Source organism: Pogonomyrmex barbatus, unplaced genomic scaffold, assembly GCF_055798465.1.
Source record: "Pogonomyrmex barbatus isolate J1 unplaced genomic scaffold, ASM5579846v1 scaffold4, whole genome shotgun sequence".
Classification (NCBI taxonomy): Eukaryota; Metazoa; Arthropoda; class Insecta; order Hymenoptera; family Formicidae; genus Pogonomyrmex; species Pogonomyrmex barbatus.
Window position 1 is genome coordinate 3271778 of NW_028297138.1, and position 26161 is coordinate 3297938.

At 34.2% G+C, this 26161-nt stretch overlaps 1 protein-coding gene and 1 pseudogene across 1 annotated transcript in view; one reads left to right on the top strand and one right to left on the bottom strand.

The window, feature by feature from the left end:
- The window catches only part of LOC112552911 (uncharacterized), a 295572-nt gene that overhangs the window by 248951 nt on the left and 20460 nt on the right, over positions 1 to 26161 (top strand). The gene's annotated exons all lie outside the window — the stretch shown is intronic.
- On the bottom strand, positions 22315 to 25792 carry LOC148935674 (uncharacterized; annotated as a pseudogene).

Genomic DNA, 26161 nt, shown 5'->3' on the forward strand with positions numbered 1-26161 from the left:
CAACTCGCAAACATCTACACATCCTCATTATTCCACACTCCACCACTAGACCACCATAGCTTCTTCCCTAGTAAATATGGATGAAGGATCAAAATTAATTAAATGATCCATCCAGAGATATTACTCGAAATAAAGCAACATAAACCTGTCCGCAATTAAATATGGAGTTATCTATATCCATAATAGCGTTTTACAAACTTAATCCCTAGCTTTTATGAATGGTATTATAACTCAAGGATAATGGAAATTGTTTTCTAATGACATATGTTTTCTAATGACATTATGTTCTATCCATCACTTGAAACTTAACACTCACTCTTTCAACAAAATACTCCAAACCAGATGGTAAAAGAAGTTTTATTTTTTCTATATAATTAGTAGTTGTATCCTGTATAAAATATCCTGAAATGACTATTATATCATTTTCAAGGCCCAAACTAGCATTAATATTACGTCTTATCATAACTTTCATCCCAATTTTAATTATAATTTGTTTTGAAAGTCCAGTTCTAGTATTATCATCGTTATCTGTCAATATCTTTGTTACCCTTATTTTTATATATGAAATACAATCAATTGTATCTTCAGCTATTAAGAATATTTCTTTTGAAGCAATATGATTTAACATTGCAGTGTTAAGAATGTCATATGACAAGTAGGCAATAAACAAACGGTATCAGATGGCAAATTATTAATAAAATCACACAATTCGTTTACTCTTCGAAAAATTCACCCTTAAAAGATATTTTTCTTTTTTCGAGAATCTCACAATCAGATTTTGTTAATAACCAACACGAATTCTTGAGAGTAATTCACGATAAGATCCGTCTCCTTGTTGACGCATATTGATCGTCAATTTGTCATAGTCAAATAAAGTTGTCCATAGATTAATAGCATTTAAAGAAGATATTTATGAAGATTTAGAATTTTTTCATCTGATGAATGTATAAAAGCAGGATTTTTATATACGGGAGGTAATTGGAGAAAATCTCCAAATAAAAAGGATATGCTTTGGGCACAGTCAGTATCAAATATTTCAGATAGTCGTAAATGTATAATACATTAAAATGAAATTCGATATCATTGATACTTCATCAATTATTATAAGAATAACATCTTTGAGATGTTGACTCGTATAATTTTCAAAACGTTATCAGATAATTATTTATATTTAGAAGTACGTCCATGTTCAATAAGTGACTGCAGTAATCTGTGAACTGTCAAATCAACATATTAAATGCTGCTATACCAGTAGGTACTGTTATGGCAGTATCTTTATTAAGATTTTATTTTATCCAGCATTTAATTGCTTTAATCAGGAAACTCTTGCCAGTAGCTCCTTTTCCACTAACATATAATCGTAATAACGATTTATCTGATGTAACAGTATTAATGACTCTATCAAATACCCTTTCTATCTATAGTACCTATCAAATACCCTTTCTATCTATAATACCTATCAAATACCTATTCTTTGATCTACATTTAGTTTAGAAATCATTTCAGATATATCTATTTCCTGTTTGTTGCCAAGATCTTTAAAATCTTGCATCGCTTCACCAACTTCAACATTTTGAATACCTATTGGATTATTAGGCTAAAATGTATTAATAGAAGTATAAAAAGTATATTGTAAGTACTATTGTTTTACATTTTATTAATAAAACTGATTTTATGTACATATACTATTAAAAATTGATATAATTCTGACATATTTTAGGATCAATATATAAACAGGTGAAAATCTAATAATCTGATCTAAACTCTTTATATACAAAAAGATATATTTAATTATAATTAACAGAACAGAATGATCTTAATGAAAAATATTAATAAAAGTATAAAAACTATATTATAAATAACCTTTTTTAAAAAAGGTGAAAAAGGGTGTCAAGTATAATGGACGCTTGAAAAAAAAGAAACTGTTGTACCAAGTTAAAAAATAAAATCTAATTGATAATATTTTTTATTTTAAAGAAATAGAATCGAAGTATCTCTGTATCTTCATTGAAGAATTTTCTCCAACTCATATGGTAGTAGTTTTAATTCTTTAAACAAAATTATGTTACGAAATGTTACCCAAATAAGAAGGGAGGGTGTGCGTCACGGCGGGGCCCGATCACGAACCAGTCGTGAAAATTCGCAATTATTTTGCAAAAAATATCATCTCAGCCAGGAATCGAACCTAGATCTCCTACTTACCGGGCAGGTATTTTACTGTATTCATGAAAACATTACTGTTACTTTATTATTGAATTATTGTTTATTATATAGATATTTGATATACATAGACTTTTTTTATAGACTTTTTTCTTCTTAGGAAATCAAATCGAATATATTTGGATGTATATAAAACGAAAAACAATTTATTTTTTTTTAAATTTATATTTAAACAAGTTATGTCTAAAATATTGTTGAAACTATACATATACGTACATACATTCTAACTATACATACATACATACATAAAAAATTATACATACATACATTCACACACATACAATTTCAAATCTGTATGTTAACTCATAAACAAAAATATTAATTGTGCTTTTATTCAATTCTGTAAATAAAATTAATAACTGTTTTATCTAAAAAAGATTAAATATTGTTTTTTAAAGGTATCTATAAGAATATTTATATTTGGAATAGAAAAGCAGAAATGACTACAAACAATCAAGAAACACGGTAGTGTTTCTGGTGTCAAATCAACCGAAAACAACTGTGTGACTTTACACGAGTCGGCAAGATGCGAACATCTGAAATTATCGAATCTCAATAATGGCTAAACTGATCAAGTTCTAAGTAGGCTTGATCGATAGTTTGAGTCCGATTTGCATAATAAAAGTATTTTTATTTTTCTGCTACGTGCCCTACAAGCAGAGATATTGCTACGCAAAGTCCGATTTGGAAATTTTTACTTTAAGAAACGTCATCATTATTATCGTCGCCTTTGTACGGCTGCAACGTCTGTCACGAGATGTCATTATTAATCTTATCGACGCAGCAGATTATCAAACTGATAAGTCAGAGTTACTGTAGGATCTAGCGAATCAATGTTCGCTGAATCCTGCAGAGACTCTGATTTATCGGCCTGATTTATCCGTTGGGTTGATAAGATTGATTGATTGATGTAAACACGGTAGTGTTTTTCGTTGTAGACCTCTCGGGTATCAATATAATAATAAATACGCGTGTATAATAAATACGCGTGCATTAAAAAGAAAACATTAGCAGTATATTTAATAAATTTACTTACTACTATTGCATAGTATGCTTACTCTTTTTCTGCACGTCCGAGTGGTGGCCAACGCTGTTGACGTTCACAAAAGATAGCTCATAGGAATCAGGAGGGCGGCAGAATTAAATAAATAAGTCAATTCACTAGTTTTAATTAACATATACACTATGAGAGCGTTTATTCTGTTTGAGTCTGTGATACAATAGTCCTGAAACAGAGTTACTCCGATTTTAGCGCGCACACTGTGCCATGTGTACCGGCTATATTCGAGCAAAAAACCGTTAAACGAACGGAAACTGAAGCGCGAGGTTTTACCATATCTTTTACATTAAACTAATTAACCAGAGCTAATTACGTCGATTATCACTAATTGTTACCGAAACCGAACTTAATTATTTGACCGATTTCCCAAAGCGATTCCTGACAACACGTGTCTGATGCGTATGTCTTTCCGAAGGAGAGTGCCACGTTGCTCCAATATGCCGGGAATCGGAGCACGGATCGAAGGCTTTAGAACGATCCCGAATTTATTAGAACCGGCTTCGTTTCCGGTTCGCGAGCGCCGTTTCCCACTAATTAATTAATTGTCACCTCGCGAGGTGCGTTGACATCCGGTAGGTACGGCAGCCAGGAGTTGGCACCATCGACTGGTCTATCGATTTACTAATTTAGTGCGATATCTTACAGTTTCGGCCAGCTTGTAAACATCCCTTCGTCCTCGAAGGCTTTGTTTACTTTTTTTTATTATTATTGTTAACATTGTTGTGATCACAGGTAAGTCAACTTTATTATCACAGTTTTCCATTATCTCATCGCTCGCAGAAAACTTAATATTATCTTAACCTAACATAACCTAACGCTATCGCTTATACTAACTAAAGAAAACAACATAAATTCTATATTATTATGCTTAACATTGCCAACAAAATAATTATTTTATTAATCAGGTAACGCAGTTTTTTTTTCTTTCTTTCTTAACTAGCTATCTCACTTTCAGGTCGTGACACTTTAATCCAGTGCTTTAGCTTGTCGGAGGAAAGGATTGTATTCATCGGACGAGATGTCCAATTATAACCAGGTATGTCCTTCACCACATATTGATTATTTCCTAAGTTTTTGTCCACCATACGGCCCTATACGGCCCTATACGGCCCTTGTATTTCGCGGATAATTTAATATTTTCACTTGGTTTTCTTCGAGTATCTCTCACAAGTACATAATCACTGGCGTTATAAATGGTTGGTTTGCGTAATTTCGAATCTCTGTAGATTTTATTATATTGTTGGATTATATCAGTAGCGGTTTTGGCTGTCTCACGCGCCCTTTCCCTCGTCGCGCCGAGATCAGCGTCAATTTTACCAAATCTTGTATAAATTGAGCCAACGAATTATCAGAGTGATTTAACTGCTCGTACCCAAAAACTATTTTTGACGACGAGGACTTTATGACCGCGTGATAAGTATTATTGATTATGTATTGGAATTCCGACAATTTCTCTTTCCACTCTGATGCAATTTTCAGCGATTTTGTCAGGGACCTTTTTATAAATCTATTGACGAATTCTACCATTCCGTTAGCCCACGGAGAAGCTATCGCCACTTTTTTGTGTTTTATTCCGAAACTACTGAGAAAATTCGAGAATTTTGTCGATGTGCCGTTCCTCGATCTTATACGAGTTCTTTTGATTTTCCGAACATGTTAATTATATTTTCCAAATGAAACGTTACTTTCTGCGACGTGATAGACTTTATCAGGCACAATCACGTAAAACGCAAAAACGCATCTACGACCACTAACACGTGTTTAAACTGATGTGACGTTTGTTGCAGGGACCGAAATGGTCGACGTGGAGAATTTTCACTTTACTAAGCATCCTCACTTTACCTGCATCCATCGAGAGAATAGGACCATCATCTCTCTGGAGTACCGGTCGTGGGGATTCGAAAGAATACATGTATATATGTATATTGTAATATATATATATATATATATATATATATATATATATATATATATATATATATGTATCATTGTATTGTTGACGTGTTATTCTAAATACGTTATTTGCGATAAATATCATCACATGCCTCGGTAGTCGAAAGGATAAGATGCCTGCCCGATAAGCAGGAGACCAGGTTCGATTCCTGGCTGAGGTGGTATTTTTTCGCAAAATAATTACGAGTTTTCACGACTGGTTCGTGGTCGGGCCCCGCCGTGACGCATACCCTCCCTTCTTATTTGGGTGACGGGAAGATACTCGTCTCTCCCTCGAACCGATTCACCGCGACGTTGGACATTATACAAGTAAGACAATTTTCCAAATAGTCATTTCTTTTCCGCATATTGGGAAACTAAAAATTTTGACTAATTCCCTGAAACATTTTTTCTAGCCCACAATGAGCCATTTCATCGTGATGGGCCCTTAGCAAACTTGGGGACCATTTCAGGTACCACGAATTTTAAATTCTCTCCGTCCCTCTGATAAACTAAGCCATCTGCCAATGCAAACTTAACACTATCCTTAAACTTTAATTCTTCACATATATTTTTTATTTTAGGATCAATGAGCTGATGGAATTCCAGTTCCCTTTTTAGGAAAAGCTCACAAACCCGACGCAGCGACTCAACGCGTCGCATCGACATGTTGCATCCGGGTTCTTAAAGCTATAATTTTGCAAGGTGAGCGTTCACCTGGCACGAGGATTAAGATTCACTTTGTTCACCGCATACACTAACGCGTTACAATCAGTGACTATTGTAAAAATCAAACCATTCAAATATAAATGGAATCTCTCTACGGCTCGAACTATCGTCAGCATCTCTAATTCAAAACTGTGATATTTTTTTTCCGATTGATTGGTCGACTGACCACGGAAGTATGTCACGGCTAACCACTTAAGATTCTGCTGCTTCTGTAGCAGAATCGCACCTATCCCTTGACTCGTCAGTGTGGAGTTTGGTCTCTGTCGACGGATTATATAATGTGAGGATTGGTGAAGAGATTCCGATTTAAGTTGTTCAAAAGCTTGGCAATGTCCGTCAAAACAAAATTCGGTGTCTTTCCTTAATAGATTCTGTAGCGATCGAGCTTTTAAAGCGAAATCTTTTATGAATTTGCGAAAGTAACTCACTAATCCTAAAAAATTTTGAGTCTCATGCACGTTTCTCGGTTGCCGAAAATTCCTAACTACCTCAGTATGCCTAGGATTCAATGTGATATTGCTTGCTGAAGCAACATATCCTAAGCAACATATCCTAAGAATTCAATTTCCTTTTTCACAAATAAACACTTTAAGTAATTCAATTCGCAACGGTACTTTTTGAGTAGAGTCATAGTTTCCGTCAAGATTTGTAAATTTTGTTCTGAATCCGTTGGGATCAGAACGTCATCCATATATACGATGATCTTATTATCACGTAGCAGCGGGTCCAGTATTTGAATAAGTCGTTTTTGAAATTCAACCGGAGCTTCCGATTACCATTAGCAAATATCAGAAAAAAATATTCTTAAAATGTATTTTTAGTAACATCTTCTAAATTTATTTTATAGTTTCTATTAATAATATCAAGAAAAAAAGAGAATTATCTTGGATTATATCGAGTCACGTTTTACTAATGCTGGGTTTTATGGGTTTGTTGAGCACAAGAGGTATTTAGAATACAAAATATTTTTATTCAAACTTCGTACAGCGTGAACGTCTTAATTTTTAGAACAAGAAGAGAGAGGGGATGCTCTCTAGTCAGCAAAAAGAAAAAATGAAAAACAAACCATACAAGTAGCGCTGAGAATATGAATAGATAATAAAAGAAGAGACGCGAGATTTGTAAGTATAACTAATTCTATACGTAACAAATGATAAATAAAACTACTAATTTGAGTTAAATTGTATATTCCAACATTCCTCCTCCTCCTTTAACCAGTCTAACTCAAAATAAGCTTTATAACTAGTAACAAATGACACCAAAAAAAAATTTAGATTGGTTGTTCTAGATCAAGTTGCGAACAGAATTTAACAAATTGAGAGTATAGAAACGGCTTTATAAAAATATCTGCCACTTGGTCCTTGGTGTTCAAATAGTCAATTGTGATCAATTTCTTCTCGTATAAATCTCTCACAAAATTATACTTAACATCGACATGTTTCAATCGTTTATGCTCCCAGCGAGCAAACAAGTGTATACACGATTGGTTATCTTCTATATTTTAAGTGGAGTTGCACAGGTTACTCTGAGATCGTATAAGATATTCTTTATCTAGATTAATTCAGATGAAGCTGTTGCAAGAGCCATATTCGGCTTCAGTGGATGATAAGGCCACTGTTGTCTCTTCGTAGTCCATAAAATCGTTTTTCCAAATACCTTTATGAGAAAAGTGATTTTGAAGTTGATTTTCTGTCTGATTCACTCCTATAATCTGCGTCAATGAAACAGGATAATTCATCTGACGTTCCTTTTTGATATCTTAAAGATATGTTCAACATTCCTTTAATATAGCGTAGTATTTTTTTCAAACCTTTCCATCGTGCTTCAGTCTGATTGTGTTGGTAATGACTGAAGTAGTTCATCTCAAATCCGGTCAAGCCAGCATAACATACATTAAACAGCCCACTAATTCTCTATAAGGTTTCGAACTTATCAGTTGAGCCTCTCCGCTGTCTGAAATTGGTGTTGTATCCATAGGCGTTTTTGTTGGATTACAGTCTTCCATCTTGAAACGTTGTCGTTGTAGATAATTACGCTAACTCAGACACATCTCTGTATCGGATCGTTCGATGTTAATACCAAGGAATGACTGTAGTTTGCCCAAGTCCTTCATCCTAAATTTACTTTTTAGTTTCTCTGTTACTTGATCTATTACCTTCTTATTATTTCCTGTAACAATTATGTTGTCAACATATAGAAGTATATAGAACATATAGAAGTTGTCAACATATAAAAAAGTATACGTAAATTTCATTGATCTCTAAAATGTATAGACATTTGTAAATCTCTGATCTTTGAAAACCTAAACCTATGATAAAATTGTTAAAGATATTGTGCCCTCGGTGCTTGCTTGAGGGCATAGAGTGCTCTGTTTAATTTACAGACCAGATTACTTTCCGTTTCAAATCCTGCAGGGACTTTCATACAGCTCTTTCTCAATTTCACCATAGAGAAAAGTTTCTTACATCCACATGACTCGCATAAAAATTTTTCTCTACTATTACAGCAAATAACGTCCTCAGTGTCGTTAATCTAGCGACAAGTGCATAGATCTCTTCATAATCATATCTTTTCTTTTGTGCACAATCTTTCACAACCAGTCTTGCTTTGTATTTTCTGATGTTTCCATTTTTATCTCTTTTAAATATCCACCTATTATCTAATAGTCTTTTCCCTTGAGGTAATTCAATTAATTTCCAGGTATTGTTTTCTGTCAATGCATCTATTTCTTCTTTCACTGCTTGTATCCATTCTTGTTTATCTTCTCGAGAGGCCATTCATTGAAATTCTCTGGTATCTTCCATATATGATTCAGCGTGTAGTGCAATAACTGCATAATTCAAATGCTTAGGTTTCTTCTTTAATCGCCTGCTTTGACGTGGTGTTTTAAAATATCCTATTCTTTTTGGATCTATTAGTAGTTTCTTATCTAATTTTCTAATATCTTATCTAATTTTTTTTTATCTCCTTCAAATATTTCTTCTTCGCTTTCTTCGGTTCCGTCCTCTCTAACTTTTGCTGTGTCTTCAGATTGTATTTCTTTTTCTTGATGAATCCAATCTTCGCTTAATAAACTATCAAAGGTAAATTTCAAAGGTCTTTTTAAATATAATGTCTCTTCCTGTAATGATTTTCTTTTCCTCTAGACAAAAGTTTGTAATCGTTAGGACAATATCCAATAAAATAACATTTAAGTATCCTAGAGTCAAATTTTCCAGTGATAAGTTCTTTAGTTTTAAATACGCAATACAGCCAAATACTTTAAGTTGTCCAATGTCTGGAATTTTATTGTACTATAAGGCAGCAGGAATCTTCCCTTCCAAAGCTGATGTCAGACTCCGATTCATTAGATATACAGTAGTCTGCACTGCTTCTGGCCAAAATGTTTTTTCTAGTTTCGAGTTCAAAAACATACATCGTGCCTTTTATAAAATTGTGCGGTTCATCCGCTTAGCTACTCCATTTTGTTGTGGTGTGTATCGGACAGTAAATTCAAACTATTCCTTTACTCTCGAAAAATTGTTTTATTTCGGTATAGATACTCCCACCCAGTATCACATCTAAAACGGCTTATCTTCAAATTAAAATGGGCAGTTGTCATGGCTTCGAATACTTTAAAATAACGCAATACCTCTGCTTTCGATGTTAAAATATAAGCACACGTAAAATGCGAATAATCAATAAAGGTGAGCACATACCTCATATTCTGATGGGATATGGAACTTATTGGGCTGATAAGATCACTATGTAGTTAGTTGCAATGAGCATTTAGCTTGTTCGATGTTTATTATGAGACATATGTGTCTGTTTTCCTTCGATGCATATTTCACACAGTCCACGGGATGAGTCTATAAACTTTGTATTTATTCCTACAGTTTGATTTTGGAGTCTTTTTACATCTTCAGTTTAAATGACCCATTCTTTTATGTCATAGTTCTAATTCATTCATTCTCATGCTTACATTTGCGTGGACTACTTTCTTAAAGTTCAATTCATACAGTTCTGACTTATTTCTATGCGCTATTGCTACGATATTGTTATCTTTTGTAATGATTCCTCGTTTGTTTTCAAAGATTACTCGAAATCTGTTCATTTTGACTTTCGTACTGAAAGAAGATTATATCGAAGATCCGGTACCGAAAGTATTTCTTTTATTGTTAGGATTTCCTTTCCGTCTATCAAACTTAAAGTCTGGATTTTGCCAATCTTGTTAGTTTGTAGAAAACTTTTTGTAATCCTTAGTCTAATAGGTGTCTAATAGGTGTCTTTAATTTTTTTTTCACTATTTAAAGGAACATTTCTGTTCACCAAATGCTCAGTGACACCAGAATTCAAAATCCATTTCATATTGCAACTTGTGGTTTCCAGTTGTCGCTGAAAAACAAAAGATTTGTTCGTTCCTGGTTTTTCAGATCCAGCATGTGCATTTTGAGTTTTCTTCGCAACTTGTTCGAGTAGTTTCTTTCGACATTCAACATATTTATGTCCAATTTTGTTGCAATAATTGCATTTAAACGGGAATGATGTACTACGTAGTTTGTTCAAATTGCTAGACTTGTGTAAAGATTTAATCCCGTTTCCCTTTTTTATGTTTCGTGACTGTGATGCAAATACCGATGGCAGCAATGACTCTTCTCCATCCATTTTTATACCATGTTGCTTAATTTCTACATCCATGAGCCTGTTCTTGACGAATCCTAGTTAAGCTATCTGCAGTCAGAGTTTCAATATCAGTAACTATATTGTCATACTCAGGCGGCATCGTAAATAGAAGATAACAGATTATGTCTGTTTCCTCTAGATTAAATATCTTGTTGAACGCAAATCTCGAATACTTTTATCAAATTTAAGAAAGTGTGTAGCTAATGAATCTTTCGTCTCATCAAATTTCATAGATAAAAATGACTTACATATCAATAGCTGACTAGCTATATCTTTCTTTTCGAAAGTTTCACATAATGCTGATCACAAGTCAAATGCCATCTCTTTATCCTTGACATACTCAAGGTGGACTGATTGTCCGCTATTCGTCGAATGATGTTAGACTTACATTATTGATCCTTCTTCTGTTTTTCTCTAATCTGCATTTCCTTTGTTGACCGCTCCGTTGTATCTATAGGAATCTTCCATTTTTGTATACAGTTGTGTGACGAAGCCCAACAAATCTATTTCAGTTAATAGAGACTCTATCCGGAACTTCCAATTACTGAAGTTTGTTCCGTTGAACAATGGAATTCTAGACTTTTCTAGATCGATCTCTGCCATTGTATCGTCGTGAAGGTTAAAGCGTAGAGGTTAACTGCAATAAGTTTACTTATGATACTTGAGAACTCTATTTATACAAAGAAAAGGAAAAACAAGTTTCTAGCGAGAAATCTGGGGTCATAACCTGTTGGGTTTATGGATTTGTTGAGTACAAGAGATATTTAGAATACAAAATATTTTTATTCAAACTTCGTACAGCGTGAATGTTTTAATTTTTAGAACAGGAAAAGAAAGGGGGTGCCGGGGCGGGGGAAATTTATCTATTTGTTTTATATGTAATATTATTTTCAATTTGCTCCAGGACCATTTCTACTGTCCTCTCTGATAAACGGAATTTGGAAAAAAAATCAATATTGTCTAATTCTTCGAAATAATCAGGTCTGTGACGAAATGTTTTTGGTCTTCTCTGAACTTTTTCATCGCTACTATATGCATTTATATTAAAATTATCAAAATATATGAATTTATTAATAATATTAAATTTAAAATGGACCGTCTTTTCGTCGATTCATATTTCGCGAAGTTTCGATAAGTACGCTCGTCGGTTTGTCCGGGTTCGGGATGAAAAAACGGCAAGACGAATAATTTGTCCTTGATTATCAATTTATTTATTCAGAAAAGAATGTTGAATTAATGTGGATGATCGTGATGGCGACGATCGCAGCGTATTTTTATCGGCGGTTATTATACAAAGAGGTTAACGCGAATATGTACAACGGTGATTAACAGGCGGCGCAGTTATTTACAGCGGCGCGAACGCGGATATTTACAGTGGCGCGGACGCGGATATTTACAGCGGCGCGGACGCGGATACTTTACAGCGGGCGCGGTCGAGAGTCGAAACGGCGCGGATGCGGTAGCGATTCGTCGCAGGCGCGAACGCGGATATTTATAGCGGAACGGATCGCGGGTATTTACAGCGGGCGCGGATCGCGGGTTGATACTCGGAGGCAAAGACGATGGAGGTTGTTCACGGCGGCGGATGCCGGCCACAAGGCACAACGGCCAGAAACATCTGACGTGGCGGTTTGCCGTATGTTGCGTTCGGGTGACGGAGGAGATGCTTTAGCCGGCGCCAGTAACTCCTGGCTGGGGCAGCGTACTCGCAACCTCTGCTTGGCAAATTCTCTGTTGAGATCGGAATCAGTTTCGCTAAAGCAAGTCCGGCGGATGATTCCGTGAATCTGTCTGTCTTATGGTCGGATCGGGCTTTTTATACCCCGCGAATCGATAATTCAGTTAATTTCGGTGTATTTCGGATCGATTCGCGGGTATTATTTTACTAAAATCTTTTGCAATAACAAAATAATCAGTAACGCTCTTGTTTATTACTTCGCTAGCATTTGAAGTATCGCGTTCGGGCTTCTCCGGGCACATTTGTGTCTTCGTTGCGCCGCGCTAAGTAACGCAGATTTTCCGTACGGCCCGTGAGTCGTGATTATTAACTCGTTAATTAAAACGTTTATCGGCGCTTTTGCGCCTTTAAGCCGACAGGTGATCGGTCGGCTTTTGTCCACGAGATGGAAGACGAAATGATTCGGCGAGGGTACACCGTAATTATTAGACTGTATGCAATATGCAAAGGATACAATGCAAGTTATATTTTTTTAGTAAACACAAAATTAGAAGTTAACCGGTAGATTTTGTGCTAGTAAAGGTTACCATTATCTGACTATCAGTTTAATGATTAACCATAGATAGAAAAACACAATTTTTACATTATCTTCAGATTAAGTTTAACTCACAAGTTAATCAGAGAATAAAAAACCGGGCCCAAGTCGACTATAAATTGACTGTAAGTCGACTGTAAGATGACTATTACTTAGCCCAGTTAATCAAAGTTACTGAATAATCAACTGTTGGATGGTTAACGTTTACCTTTTTGTTCATTTATTGGGCTGACGACTACAAGATATTTTGTAGTCATCGGATTGGATATAAAGATATAAAATGCAATATAAAATATTTATTTTCTATAAATAACATGTTCTACACTTTTTATTATTTTTTATTTGCAAGCATTGCAGCTCTTATTCTATCGCCAGCCCGTCTTCCACTCTTTCATATGTCCTTCTTCTATGTCATTTCAGTATATGTCGTATCTTTTTTTGTCTTCATAATCGTTTCTAGAAAGGGATGATAAAATAATGGAACGAATAAATAAGGTATATCGATGGAATGGATAAAATAAGGTATATTGAATAATACTTCATCCAAATATCCGTATTATTCATAGCAGAATAATATCTGAAAATGTAAATAATAGTCCATAGGCAACATTATATGATTTGAAATAAAAAAATTATTGTTATTCACTTTCATTTCTTACTAATTAAATTGTATATGACACAAGATTGTACGTTGTAACAAATAAAAATATTTATAATTGGGCCTACAATTTTATATATTACATGAATTTAATTATTTATTATTAAAAATATTGAATATTAAATTTCAGATAACTCGGCCTGTAGAATGTTCTTTTATATATCGAATATTGGGAAGTGAAATATAACATTTTTAAGAATTGTTCGAAATGTATAAAAGTACGGAATTTATACATATGCATAATAATGTAAAAAAAGCAATCTTATAAATAATATAAATAAAATAATTTGTTGTTAATTTCAGATAATCAGAAATGATTTTTACAATTTTGTTTACATTTTAACGTGAAATACGAGTATTTTTTTTTGAGTAGTATTAATTTTATAAAAAAGTAAAAAAAGTCGCCAAATGTACGCGCAGTATGTATGTAAAAACTCAAATACATATCTTTGCTCCAAATATTATATTACAAAATTATGTCATCTTACTGATGAAATAATATTATATAATATTATATTATAATATTATAATATTATATTACAAAATTACGTCATCTTATTGTTCAAATAATATATAATACTCATCTGTAATAATATGTATTATTTGTATAAAAGATTTGATATTAAAAAGTGGCATTATAGTTATAGTTATGTTATCTCGAAAGTTCAATATACAACTGCTTTTAAAAAATAAAACTCATGTGATACGTATCTTTATATTCCCATTAAAGCCTTCTTGTTCTAACTCAAATGACAATAGTTCTAATTCTTTTTAAAAATAATGATAAAAAAATAATGATATCATGAAATTGCATTATCTAACTTAATTCAAATAATATGTATCCAAGTAATATTTCTTAAATAATATCATGTATACCATTTGTATAAAAGATTTGATATCAATAATTGGCGCCAAATTATATAAATTATTATATTTCAAAGTTTCGAAAAATAAAATCTAATAATTATATCTATAAAGGATTTGATGCTTCATATAACAATAACGTTTCATTAAATGTATTAAACACTGAACATATGTTTTCTAACTAATAACTATTAGAATTCTAAAACAGTTTCAATATTGTACGATATATGTAATTGTACTATTCTGCCATGCATTCTGCTATATATATTTTAAATAATAATACATATTAATAATGGTACATATTATTAGAAATATAGAGCGACCTTAAAATCAAACAGACATACAAAAACTTGGCGCGCCCGGGTTTCATTAAAACATTAATTTATTTTCTCGCATTATGTATTTCTTAATAGTAATATACAAAATGTCCCAAAACTGACGCATTTCCTTTTAAGAGCAGATTCTTTGAAACATTCTAAGACGAAAATTCTAATTAATTCTTTAAAAAAAAGTTATGTTACAAAATTACCATATCTAATGCAATTCTAGTCATGATCAAACTAAAAAATAAAGTCTAAGTACTATCTTTGTGACCTTTGTATTCATTGAAGAGCCTGCCTATTCTAAGTCAGACTTTTTTTTCTAACTCAAGTGGTAGTAATTATCTAGCTTTAAAATATTATTATATTACAAAATTGCTTTACTCAACCTACGTTTTTATCACAAAAAATTAAAAAGTAACAGTACAAAATAAATGATAAAATTTTATTTAAATAAAAAAAATTTTTATGTAAAAACACTTGGCGCTGCTCATATCTCTAAAAAGACACAAATAAGTGAATATATATATATATATATATATATATATATATATATATATTGTAACGGTACGTCCCTGCGCGCTCGGATCTTATCCCTGGGCACGGACGCGGGGACGTGCGCTCGGTTATCGCTCGTCGGATGCCGGGTTCGTGAGATGTGTTGCGGCCGCATTTTAATTTATTTACAATAAATTCGTGACGCCTCTCGCTTTGCACGGTCGTTTGTTGTCATTTTCTTTGCCGGTTGCTTTGCGATGTTCGTAACGCGATTCGATTGCGGATATGCCGGACGCCGGGAGTCGTATCAGTAGTGCGTTGCCAGGTAACCGGGTCCGCTCGTGTGCGTTGCTAGGCAACCGTTGACGCGGGTCGTGACACGTGGGGCGGATGTCGCGGGAAAGTCCGAGAACGCTCCGACTTTCGAGATGAGATGGAGCGACAATACTGAGAACGCTCGGTATTGTCGGGAGGAGAAAAATTTGAGAACACTCCGATTTTTCCCCGGAAGGGAGAAACAAGAATATCGAGAACGCTTGATATTCGTTGCGGAGCGAGAAAGCTGAAAACACTCCGATTTCTCGAGAAAGGATAGAACAGGAATACGAAGAACGCGCGGTATTCGTTGAGAAAATCTTCTCTCGCTGTTCTGGTCGGAACGGTTGTTTGTGGCGGACAGGTTGGAGGAGCAGATAGGACTGGATTCTTTTCTTAAAATTTATACCCGTATCCGCGCCACGTGTCACCGTTTAGTTGGTTAGCGTTTGTTAAGAAACAATAGCTATCACGTCGTCGATGCATGACAGCTCGCCGGCGCGCGTGTGTCGATCGGTCGCGGTCGGGAGTGTTCGGGCGGCCTCGGATGGTGCGGGCCGCATTAGCGCGCGCTAGTAACGGAGCATCTTTCGGATGCTCTGTTACAATATATATATATATATTTGATAGACACGAATAAGTGAATATATATATATATATATATATATAAAACAAAACAAAACATAAACAAAATATGAATATATATTCATATAAATATAAATGTATATATACAAAGTGTTTCATTTTAAGTGATATGGTCGATTATCTCGCGAATCGATGATTTTATTGAAAAATTTTTCGAACGAAAGTTACATGGCTTGAAGGAGGACATATGATGGAAATATGGACTTGATCTTGAGTGACCTTGTCAAAATCAGATCAAGGTCATTAATGTTTTTTTAAATGGAAACCTCTATTTTTTATTACATATTCTTGTAGCTTATCTTGAGAGCTTTCCAGAACACTATAACAAAGTTATGTTTCATTGAGTACTTTCCGAGTTATAGAGCTTGAAAGTTGTAGTACCACTGGCGTTATATATATGTACGTATGCGCGTAGGAGCGGGATTCTTATGCGCGCGCGTCTCTGAGATCTATCCACACTGCTTGACATACGCTCATACGGAATTGAGTCTAATCCTTCCTTGAACTTTTCTTTTTTTTTCGTATAGCTTTTTCTTTCAATTTTTTTACATTAATGGGCTTTTTCAAAGCTTTTTTCAAAATGGCCGCTTACAGTTCAAATGAAATCGTTGATATTATTCTTGTGCTTAGTGAAGCTGGACGAAATTATTGTAAAGCAGAAAGTTGTATCGTAATAGATATCCGTTTAGACGACATCCAAATGCAATGCCGATAAGAAGAATTTCATTACGAGAGCGTAGAAAAATCCGTAAGAGAAACCACAAGCAAATAAATGCTGAAGATGACATTAATGATCCGCGTGTATTAGCAGTGCTAGCAATGATAAACTTGAATCCTCATATTTCGACTAGAGAACTGCAACGTAATTTAGAAATTCCTTATGTCACTGTGGAGGATTTTACAAAGACATAAATTCCATCCTTACCATATTACTTTAACTCAAGATGTAAATGAAAATGAGGTTAAGAAGATAATTTTATTGTTGGGCATTACGAATGATAAGAGAAGATCCAACTTTTTTCCAGTATGTTCTCTTCAGTGACGAAGCCTCATTTCATAACAATGAACAACTCAACAGGCATAACTGTCATTATTGGTTCACATACAATCCTCACTGGACTCAACGTGTTGATAATCAACATCGTTGAAGTTTAAACATTTGATACGGAATTGTAAATGGATATTTGATTGGTTCATACTTTTTTGATAACCGCTTAAATGGGGAAACTTACCTTTCTTTCTTGCAGAATAAATTACCTGAGCTTTTAGAAGAGGTTGATCTTGCTACTTGACGAAAAATGTGGTGGCAGCAAGATGGTGCGCCACCCCATTCTCGTATTGTGACGGAATACCTCAATAACATCTTTTATGAAAGACGGATAGAGAGATATGGATATATTTGATGGTCTTCACGGTCTCCTGATTTAACATGTGATTTTTTTGTGGGGCTACATGAAAAATATTGTTTACAAAACTCCACCGACATCTGCAGCAAACATGAAAAATCGAATAACTAATGTTTGTCATAGCATTCCTCAAAATATTTTAATTTCAGAACAGTAGAAAATTTTAAAAAACGGTTGAGGATATGTCTGCAAGAAAATGAAGCTCCATTTGAACATCTTATCAACGGCTAAAGAATTCGAATTGATCTTGCTTTAGTTGGCCGGATCAGTGAGCGATTTTGCCTTAGTTGGCCGGATCAGTAATCGGTCTTGCTTTAGTTGGCCAGATCAGTGATTGGTCTTGCCTTAGTTGGCCAGATCAGTGATCAGTCTTGCCTTATAACTTAACGAAAAGTTATTTTATTATAGTGTTTTAAAAAGCTCTCGAGATAAGTTACAAGAATATGTAATAAAAAATAGGGGTTTCCATTTAAAAAAACATTAATGATCTTGACCTGATTTTGACAAGGTCACTCAAGATCAAGTCCACATTTTCATCATGTGTCCGTCTTCAAGCCATATAATTTTCTAAAAATTTTAAAAATTTTTTAATAAAATCATCGATTTATGAGATAATCGACTATATCACTTAAAATGAAACACCCTATATATATATATATATATATATATATATATAATTTTAATTATCATGTTACAATAAATCTTGCTTTTATTTATAACATTCAAATAATTTTATCATTAATTTTACATTTTTATTTAGACTGAGCAGAGACGGCACGCGACGAACACGTGCCACCGCGCGTTACCGCGGGCACCGTGACCGCCCGCGTCATCGAACCAAGGGGATTCCGGACTCAGCATTCGGGAAAACAAGCGTTCGCTGAATCACCGAATCGATTTTTCGCTGTCTGCGAGGAATTATTGCCCGAATTCGGCCGATCCCCGACTGACCGAATATCAACAAATTCGGGTATATAAGTTCCTCCGCAGACGGCAAGAGCCCCTTTTTCCTGGCGACAAGCTGCCAAATCCAGAGCTGATATCGCAATCTCTCTCTCCGAATCCCAAGAACAGTATACCGAGCACGGGAGCTACCGTGCGCGGACGGGGAGTGCCCATCTATACTATCCGACCATTGAAACCTCAGAGATAATTCACGAGACAGAGAGTTACCTACTTTAAAACAAGGCTCTCTGAAGCAAACCATCTTCCTCAGTAGTCTCGAGAAAGAGGAGCTACTCAGCCCAGTCGGGGGCAACCGGCAGAGATTCTCCATCCAAGTCCGAACCCACATTCCAAACGCAATGACACGACCTAGCACATTTGACTCTCTTAAAAGAGTAAAATATAAAAATAAAAGGAAAGTTATATGAAAGACGACACTCCGAATAAATTATAGGAGTCGCAAATATCTCGACATAAGGGAACGGCCGAAATTCAGGGGAACGCGTTCGCCTGTCGTCGCGCACCCCGCGTCATCCGACAGCGCGAAATCAGCTGTACGCGCCGTCTACCGTCGCATACCCCGCGTCTACACGCGCCGTCTTGTCAAAACACAACACGCGACGCGAGACCAGCTGTTCACAATACATGTGTACACATCCAAGGAAAGCTAATCATCCGTATATCGTTTTGTAACGCCTTGTACATAAGATACTGTATTCCAGTCTGTACATAGATAATTATAGTTTAAATCAGAACTAAAGTTTCCGCTTTCTTCTTTCCTCCGCATCCGGCAATTCCGATTAAACATATTTCGCGTAAATATGATTTAGAAAATAATTCGCGGCAGAACGCGACACGGTTTTAAACTATATATGTCGATAGTACCTAAAAAAAAAATGGAGAAACTGTAAAAGCTTCTGCAAATAATAAGATTTAAATAAAATTAAATATCGACAGACATTATAAAAGACAACACAATTCTTTACTATAAAATTATGATTGTCCTTAATAAATTTATTATATATAATATAGAAATAACATATACAATAAAATATAAATAAATTTAATTTAAAGTAAACTTTTGTACAAAAATTATTTATGAAAATTTGAAAATATATTATGTAGAATCTGCATCATATTTTCATATTATGCTTATATATTTTTATTTAAACTTTTTTGTAAAAATAATATATAAATATCTTTAGCACCTCTGGGCCATTGCTTTTTCTTAACTTGCGCATTATCAATTTCAATTCAAGATTTTTTTTCTCTATACATACTTGTATAATGACCTTTCTCAATATCGTACCATGATGAAATATAGCATTTATTACTTTATAACACTGTTCAGCTATTAATATTTTAATTATATTTGTAGTTATTTGGTATAATACATAAATTAAATTTCTGTGGTATCTTTATTAATTTATTTTCCTTTAATGAAAAAAATAGACAAATAACAAATATTTCTTTTGTCGACATTAATTCATTTTTAAATAGTATATTATTTTTTTCACAACGTTCACGTAATTTGTCATATAACTGACACCAATGTGAATATATATGTATTTAATAAATCATTCAGACTGTAACTTTTTTATTCAAATTTTTAATAGAAATAGAAAGAAATAAATTATTATCAATAGTAACTTTTGTATAACCACAGGATTTGCATCGACTAGTAGAAATAATTTGATGCTGTATTAGATTTTTGAGATAACCATATTTTATACAAAGAGCAATAAGAAATTCGAATGCAAAATCTCGTTTAATAGGAGCCGAAAAATATTCTCCTATAAAGATTGTCGTATATCATAGGTACTCAAATTATTCATTCCATGTTCATATCGGTGCCCAAGGTTTATTGACAAGAGCTTCTTCGTATTCTTCTTGAAGGAAAGTTATTTTGTCCACAGGAGTCTCTTCTGTCGACAATTCTTCTCCTTGAGCTTTTTCATTAAAAACGATGTCTCTTGATACTGAAACACTCCTTGTCTTTGGATCATAGAGCCGGTAATTTGCGGAATCTCCTTGGTACTCTACTAACAGTATCTTCTTTGCTCTTGGATCAAATTTCTATCTGAACTACTTATTGATATGTAAGTAGGCTTTGGAACAGAAGATACTAAGGTGAGACAAGCTTGGCTTCTTTCCAATCCAGATTTCGTACGGCATTGCATTTGAGTTTCTGCTAGACGTCGTTCTATTTAGCACGTATATTGCCGCGTTGACTGTTTCTGTTCACAACGACAATGGGATATTTTTTGCGTGAATTATTGTTCTTGCGCTTTCCACTATTGTTCTATTGTCACGTTCTGATCTCCCGTTCTGTTCGGGAGTGTACGGCGCGGTGTTCTTCATACGAATTCCTCGAGATGCCAAATATTGCTTCATGTCATTATTACAATATTCCCGACCATTGTCCGACCGTAGCATGAGATGTCCAAACTTGTTTTTTATCATCCTCTCGTATTCTTTGAAACATCTTCTTCTCTGAAACATTCTAACACGTCTGACTTGTGTTTCAAAAAATAGACATGGTGGAAATTTGACATGTCATCCTTGAAAGTTACAAAAAAATCTGTTTCCTTTTAGCGATTAAGGTTAAGAATGGTTCACACATATCGGTGTGTATAAATTCAACGAGTTGTGTAACTTTGACATTTTTGTATTGAACGAAAATCGATGTGATTTACCGATTTGACAGGCTTCACAAAAGAAATCGTTGACATCCGTTAATTTTACTCCCTGAACGACACATTTTTCGATCATTTCACGCAACGTACGCTTGTTCACATGTCCAAGGAGTTCATGCCACACTCTTAGATTTATCATGGATATGTTAGCTTCTTCTTTGGCCCGAGCAGACTTCACTTCGAAGAACATTCGATAAATTCTGTTCTGTTGAATTGTACCAAGAGCAAACACTTTGCTATCGCGTGCAATCGAGACACTTTTCTCTTTAAAACATATTTGAAAACCTTTAGATGCACACATGCCGAAAAAAGGTTTTTCTGGATTTTAGGAACGTATAATACGTTCTCGATACGATTCGCTCCATACGCCGTTTACGAACTTGTTTATTATTATTGTACCGATGTTACACCTTGCGTTTTGCATATACCATCATCGCCGAAAACAATTTCGCCACTACACACGCGAAATTCACTAAACCAGTCCCGTCGGTTGGTCATATGCTGGGAAGTCCCGCTGTCGGTGAACCAGACATCACGTACATCTCGATTCAAGAGATTTATTTCTTTATTTCTTCGATAGGTGGCAGCCGTTTTGATTTTTCTTCCCGCTCCGTTGATCGAGACTTGACGAAGATGTAACAAAGGCACAATCACATGCGATGAATATCGAGTTCATCTGGAATTTCCAGGCTTGGAAGTTTGTACCGTCGAATTTCGTGATGTATCTTGCAGACATCTCGTCCGACATTTTTCACTCGGTTTGTTACACACACAAAAATTTTCGTGACATGGCTCTCACAACAAACTCTCTTTTTTAAACAATTTTCGCGATTAGGGTGACTGGGCCCATAACCTGTTGTGGAATATGTAAAATGAGAAGATATTAAGAGAGTTTGGAGAGTGACGATATTCGTTTATAGAAATACTTTATTGCACACTTCTGTACACTAGGGTAGTATGCCGGAAAAGAGAAAGCACGCGCTTCTATATATACTCTCTAGATGTTTTGTTTTTTTTTTAAGAACATAGATGGCGCTACCCATTTGTCTAGCCACTGTCCCGCTTATATGCAAATGCGTATCCGATATAAGCGCGATAAATTTAGACTTCAACAAGACCAATTAGTCCTACATATATGAGAAACAACCGCAATTCAATTGCTTTCGAAGCAAGTTGTCTAATGATCATAGTTTTCGAGGAAATTCCTTCGGTATCCATTTTGAAATAGCAATTACCCAGATAGCCAAGTATATATATATACATATATATATATATAGAGCATATGCGAACTAATGCATTGCATGTGTTGCTATATATTTGCCATATATTTGCTGACATCAAAATAGGACACGTAACGAATACAACAATGCTTATGGATGCAGTTGACGAAATTTTAAGAGCAAACGATCAGTAGTATGTTATGTTGTCAGCAATATATCAACAACATGTCACCAACTGATCACCAAATGATTAATCGTTTTATCTTGAACATCATGATGAAAACATGACGGCAACAAAACATATATAATGATTTCCATCCGTTGTCACATATATGTCTTCAAATATGAAAATTGTTAATTGTAGTTCAATGCTAACAAAGTATTGATAATCAAAGTATTGATATTGTCACATGTTTTCAGCAATTTTTCAGCAAAAAGACATGTAGTTTTCGAGATTTATATACAAGTTGTAAATATTTATTTCTAATTACACTTACAAATATACATATATTATCTTAAGCAATTGATGTATGTACATTGCAACTTTATATTAATCATGTTACACATAATATAGTAAAATAAAATAAGAAAATAAAATAGAAATAAAAATTAACAACATTCTCTGATTAATTAATACAATTTTGATTAAATAGTAATATAGTTATATTAGAAGCGTTTTTGAAACAGTTTGTTGTCTTGAAATCTATTTAAAAATTTCTTCTGATATAATTTTATTGCCTTTTTGTTAAAAAATGCGATATTTCTGAACACACGTTGTTGTTTCAAAAATAAGTTTATATATTCTCTATTATTTCTTGAACATTGTCGATGTTGTTTCGAAATATTTACAATGCATAACTCTGATAAAAATTATGGACAGAATCGGACAGAAATGGATATGATTTCTATCGGCTAAACTGTAAGCTTATCTTTATCTGTATAGACAGCTAATAGAAACCGATAGAAATCTTGTCTGTTTCTGTCCGATTCTGTCCATTATTTTTATCAGAGAAACTGGCACAGAACATTTAGTTGGCACATTATCAGCATATGCAGCATTCGTTATTTGGCATATGTTGCCGTCATATTGTTAACATGTTGTTAAGTGTAGATAGCATATCGATGATGACGAGTTGCTTTCAAGTTATCACCAATTTGCTATCAACATGTTAATAATTTCGGATGACAAATTGACAACACGAGTTGTCGTTAAGTTATAAATAGTAGATTGATGCTATCATAATGTCATCGATTTGTCATTATTAAAATTATCATTCCATTGAGTTCAATGCGACAAACATAATGCTGTCTCACCTTGTCCCGAGTTTGTTTAAATTAGTTGTTGCAACGACTTTCGGCTATATGATAGCAAATTTGAAACATTTTGCTATCTGGGTATTTTATCAGACAACTTAATTATTTTTTATCCGCTTAGTTTTGACGTATGAAATCCACTTGTCCATAACTGTAATAGTTTCTTTGTGATTCCTAGACACACTAAATGCATATAATCTAGAAGGAAACGTGATACTATAGGCAGTATGGATTCCAATGGAGATGTTTCAGTATGGTGATTTTCTTGCAATCTATTTTTAAAATTCTTATCAGTCCAAGGAGGTGAATCCAATTCTAAAAAAAGCATGTGATGATTGTGCCTTCTTGAGTGAGGTTCAATCGGACACATTGCCAATTGGCTGATTAAATAAAAAAATTTTTGATAGATGGCTCACTAGAAAATTTCTAGGCATCAGCTGAGTGGTGTGTTCGATTGAAAATGTGCGCATCTGGGACGCTTCCGCCTTCTTGTATACATTTTCCATACCCGAAAAAACCATTGTGTTTTTTAGTACCCGTAAACAATTTAGCAGGGCTATCGCAAATTATACATCTAATTTTCACTGCATAGATTTTTTCACGGAAAGCAATTCCTGTGCGTCGAAGTTCATAGTCATTTGGTATTCTTTGCAAAAAAAAAACCAGAAAATCTGTTACAGATTTAGATTTCGAGTATCCGTAAGCACTAATAACAAAGGGCGTGAATGCTTTATTTCCGTAGATCTTTCCCAATATCAGTCAAATTTGACTTTTGCTGCTTATTTAGTGGTCCATCAATATTCAGACCGATACAATCACATTATTTTCAAATTCATAATTAGTACGTGTCAATCAGAGCGTCAATTAGAGCGTTTTTCAAACCGTATTGAAAATTACTATCTCCGCAGGTTGAAATTTCGAGAAGATTAAATCTGGGTGTTTCTAACAGCCATTCTTGCATTCTTCGGTAGATCGGTATGATCATATGTGCGCAATGACTCAAGAGTTCGGACATAGCATTGTAAGAATTAGACGACCGTAAGCGGTCATGAAAGAGATTCGAAATATAAACAGCTAACAGAGAGGAGCCGTCGTGGTCGTGTAGACTAAGTGTCAGATTAGTAAACGAGAGATCCCGAGTTCAAATCCAGTCGGTCTCCATTTATTTTTCCAAATCTAATAAATATCTTCCAGCATTGTGTGAAATGTTGTGTTTCAAGTTCCACGAACGTAACCAAATCAAAAGCTTTTTATTTTCGCATGCATTTTCGAAAAAATTTCCATTGCGTTCGTTTGCAGAATTTTCTTGATCGTAAAACATTGAAACATCGAATTCATGATCATCTCTATCATTTGAATTATAGCAGCAGTAGCAATGGACTGATGAAAATTGGAGATCAACTCTACATTGATACGGACACTAACTGGAGTAGTCTTCGGAGAACATGCCATTGGTACTTGCTCCTGTTGATTCTCGTATGCCTGCAGGCGACGATTTTGTTGTCTCATTGTCAAATTACAAAAATGTTTCCGCATCTATTATAATGGTTACACTAATACAACGCTTACACTGTTTACAATTATTTAATATCTAATATCTAATATCTAATATTTTTATATAATATCTATATGTTCTCCGGTGTTTCACAAAGTAATCATATCAAAACGAATGAACATTTGCTATTTTAATATAACTTTCGTCGTCATGAATAATTAAGAACATACCCATACAGCACAAATGACTATTTGTCGACTTTTTTTAGTCGATTTGAAGTCGACATATAAAGTCGACATATAAAGTCGATATTTAACCGATTGTTTCTGTAATGATTTTTGTCGACTTTACCTGTCTTACAATAAGTCGACTTAAAGTCAACTATTTCCGAGGATATTAAAATCGACTTTTTATGTTAGACAATACAGGATTTCATTTCTAAGCGTAATTGGAGATTTTACTGGAGTTTCAAAATTTACTACTTCAAAAACAGTTCAAAATGTTAGCATAGCTTTAGCGAATCTCCAACCGCAATATATTAGAATGCCTGAAACACCAGAAGAGATAATGGAAAGAAAACAAAAATTCTTTAGTATAGCTCGTTTTCCTCGATGTATAGGAGCTATAGATTACAGTCATGTTAGAATTCAATCACCAAGAGGCGACAATGCTGAACTATACAGAAAAGGCTTTTTTTCGTTTAACGTACAGACAATTGCTGATGCAAATAGAAAAATTCAAGATATCATTGAGATGTCATTGGCCTGGTTTCCATGATTCAAATATATTCAGAAATTTAAGAATTTGCCAACGTTTTGAAATGGGAGAATTTAATAATAGTTTATTAGTTGGAGATAGTGGATACCCCCATTAAAAGATATTTAATAACGTCCTTATTAAATTTGTTAA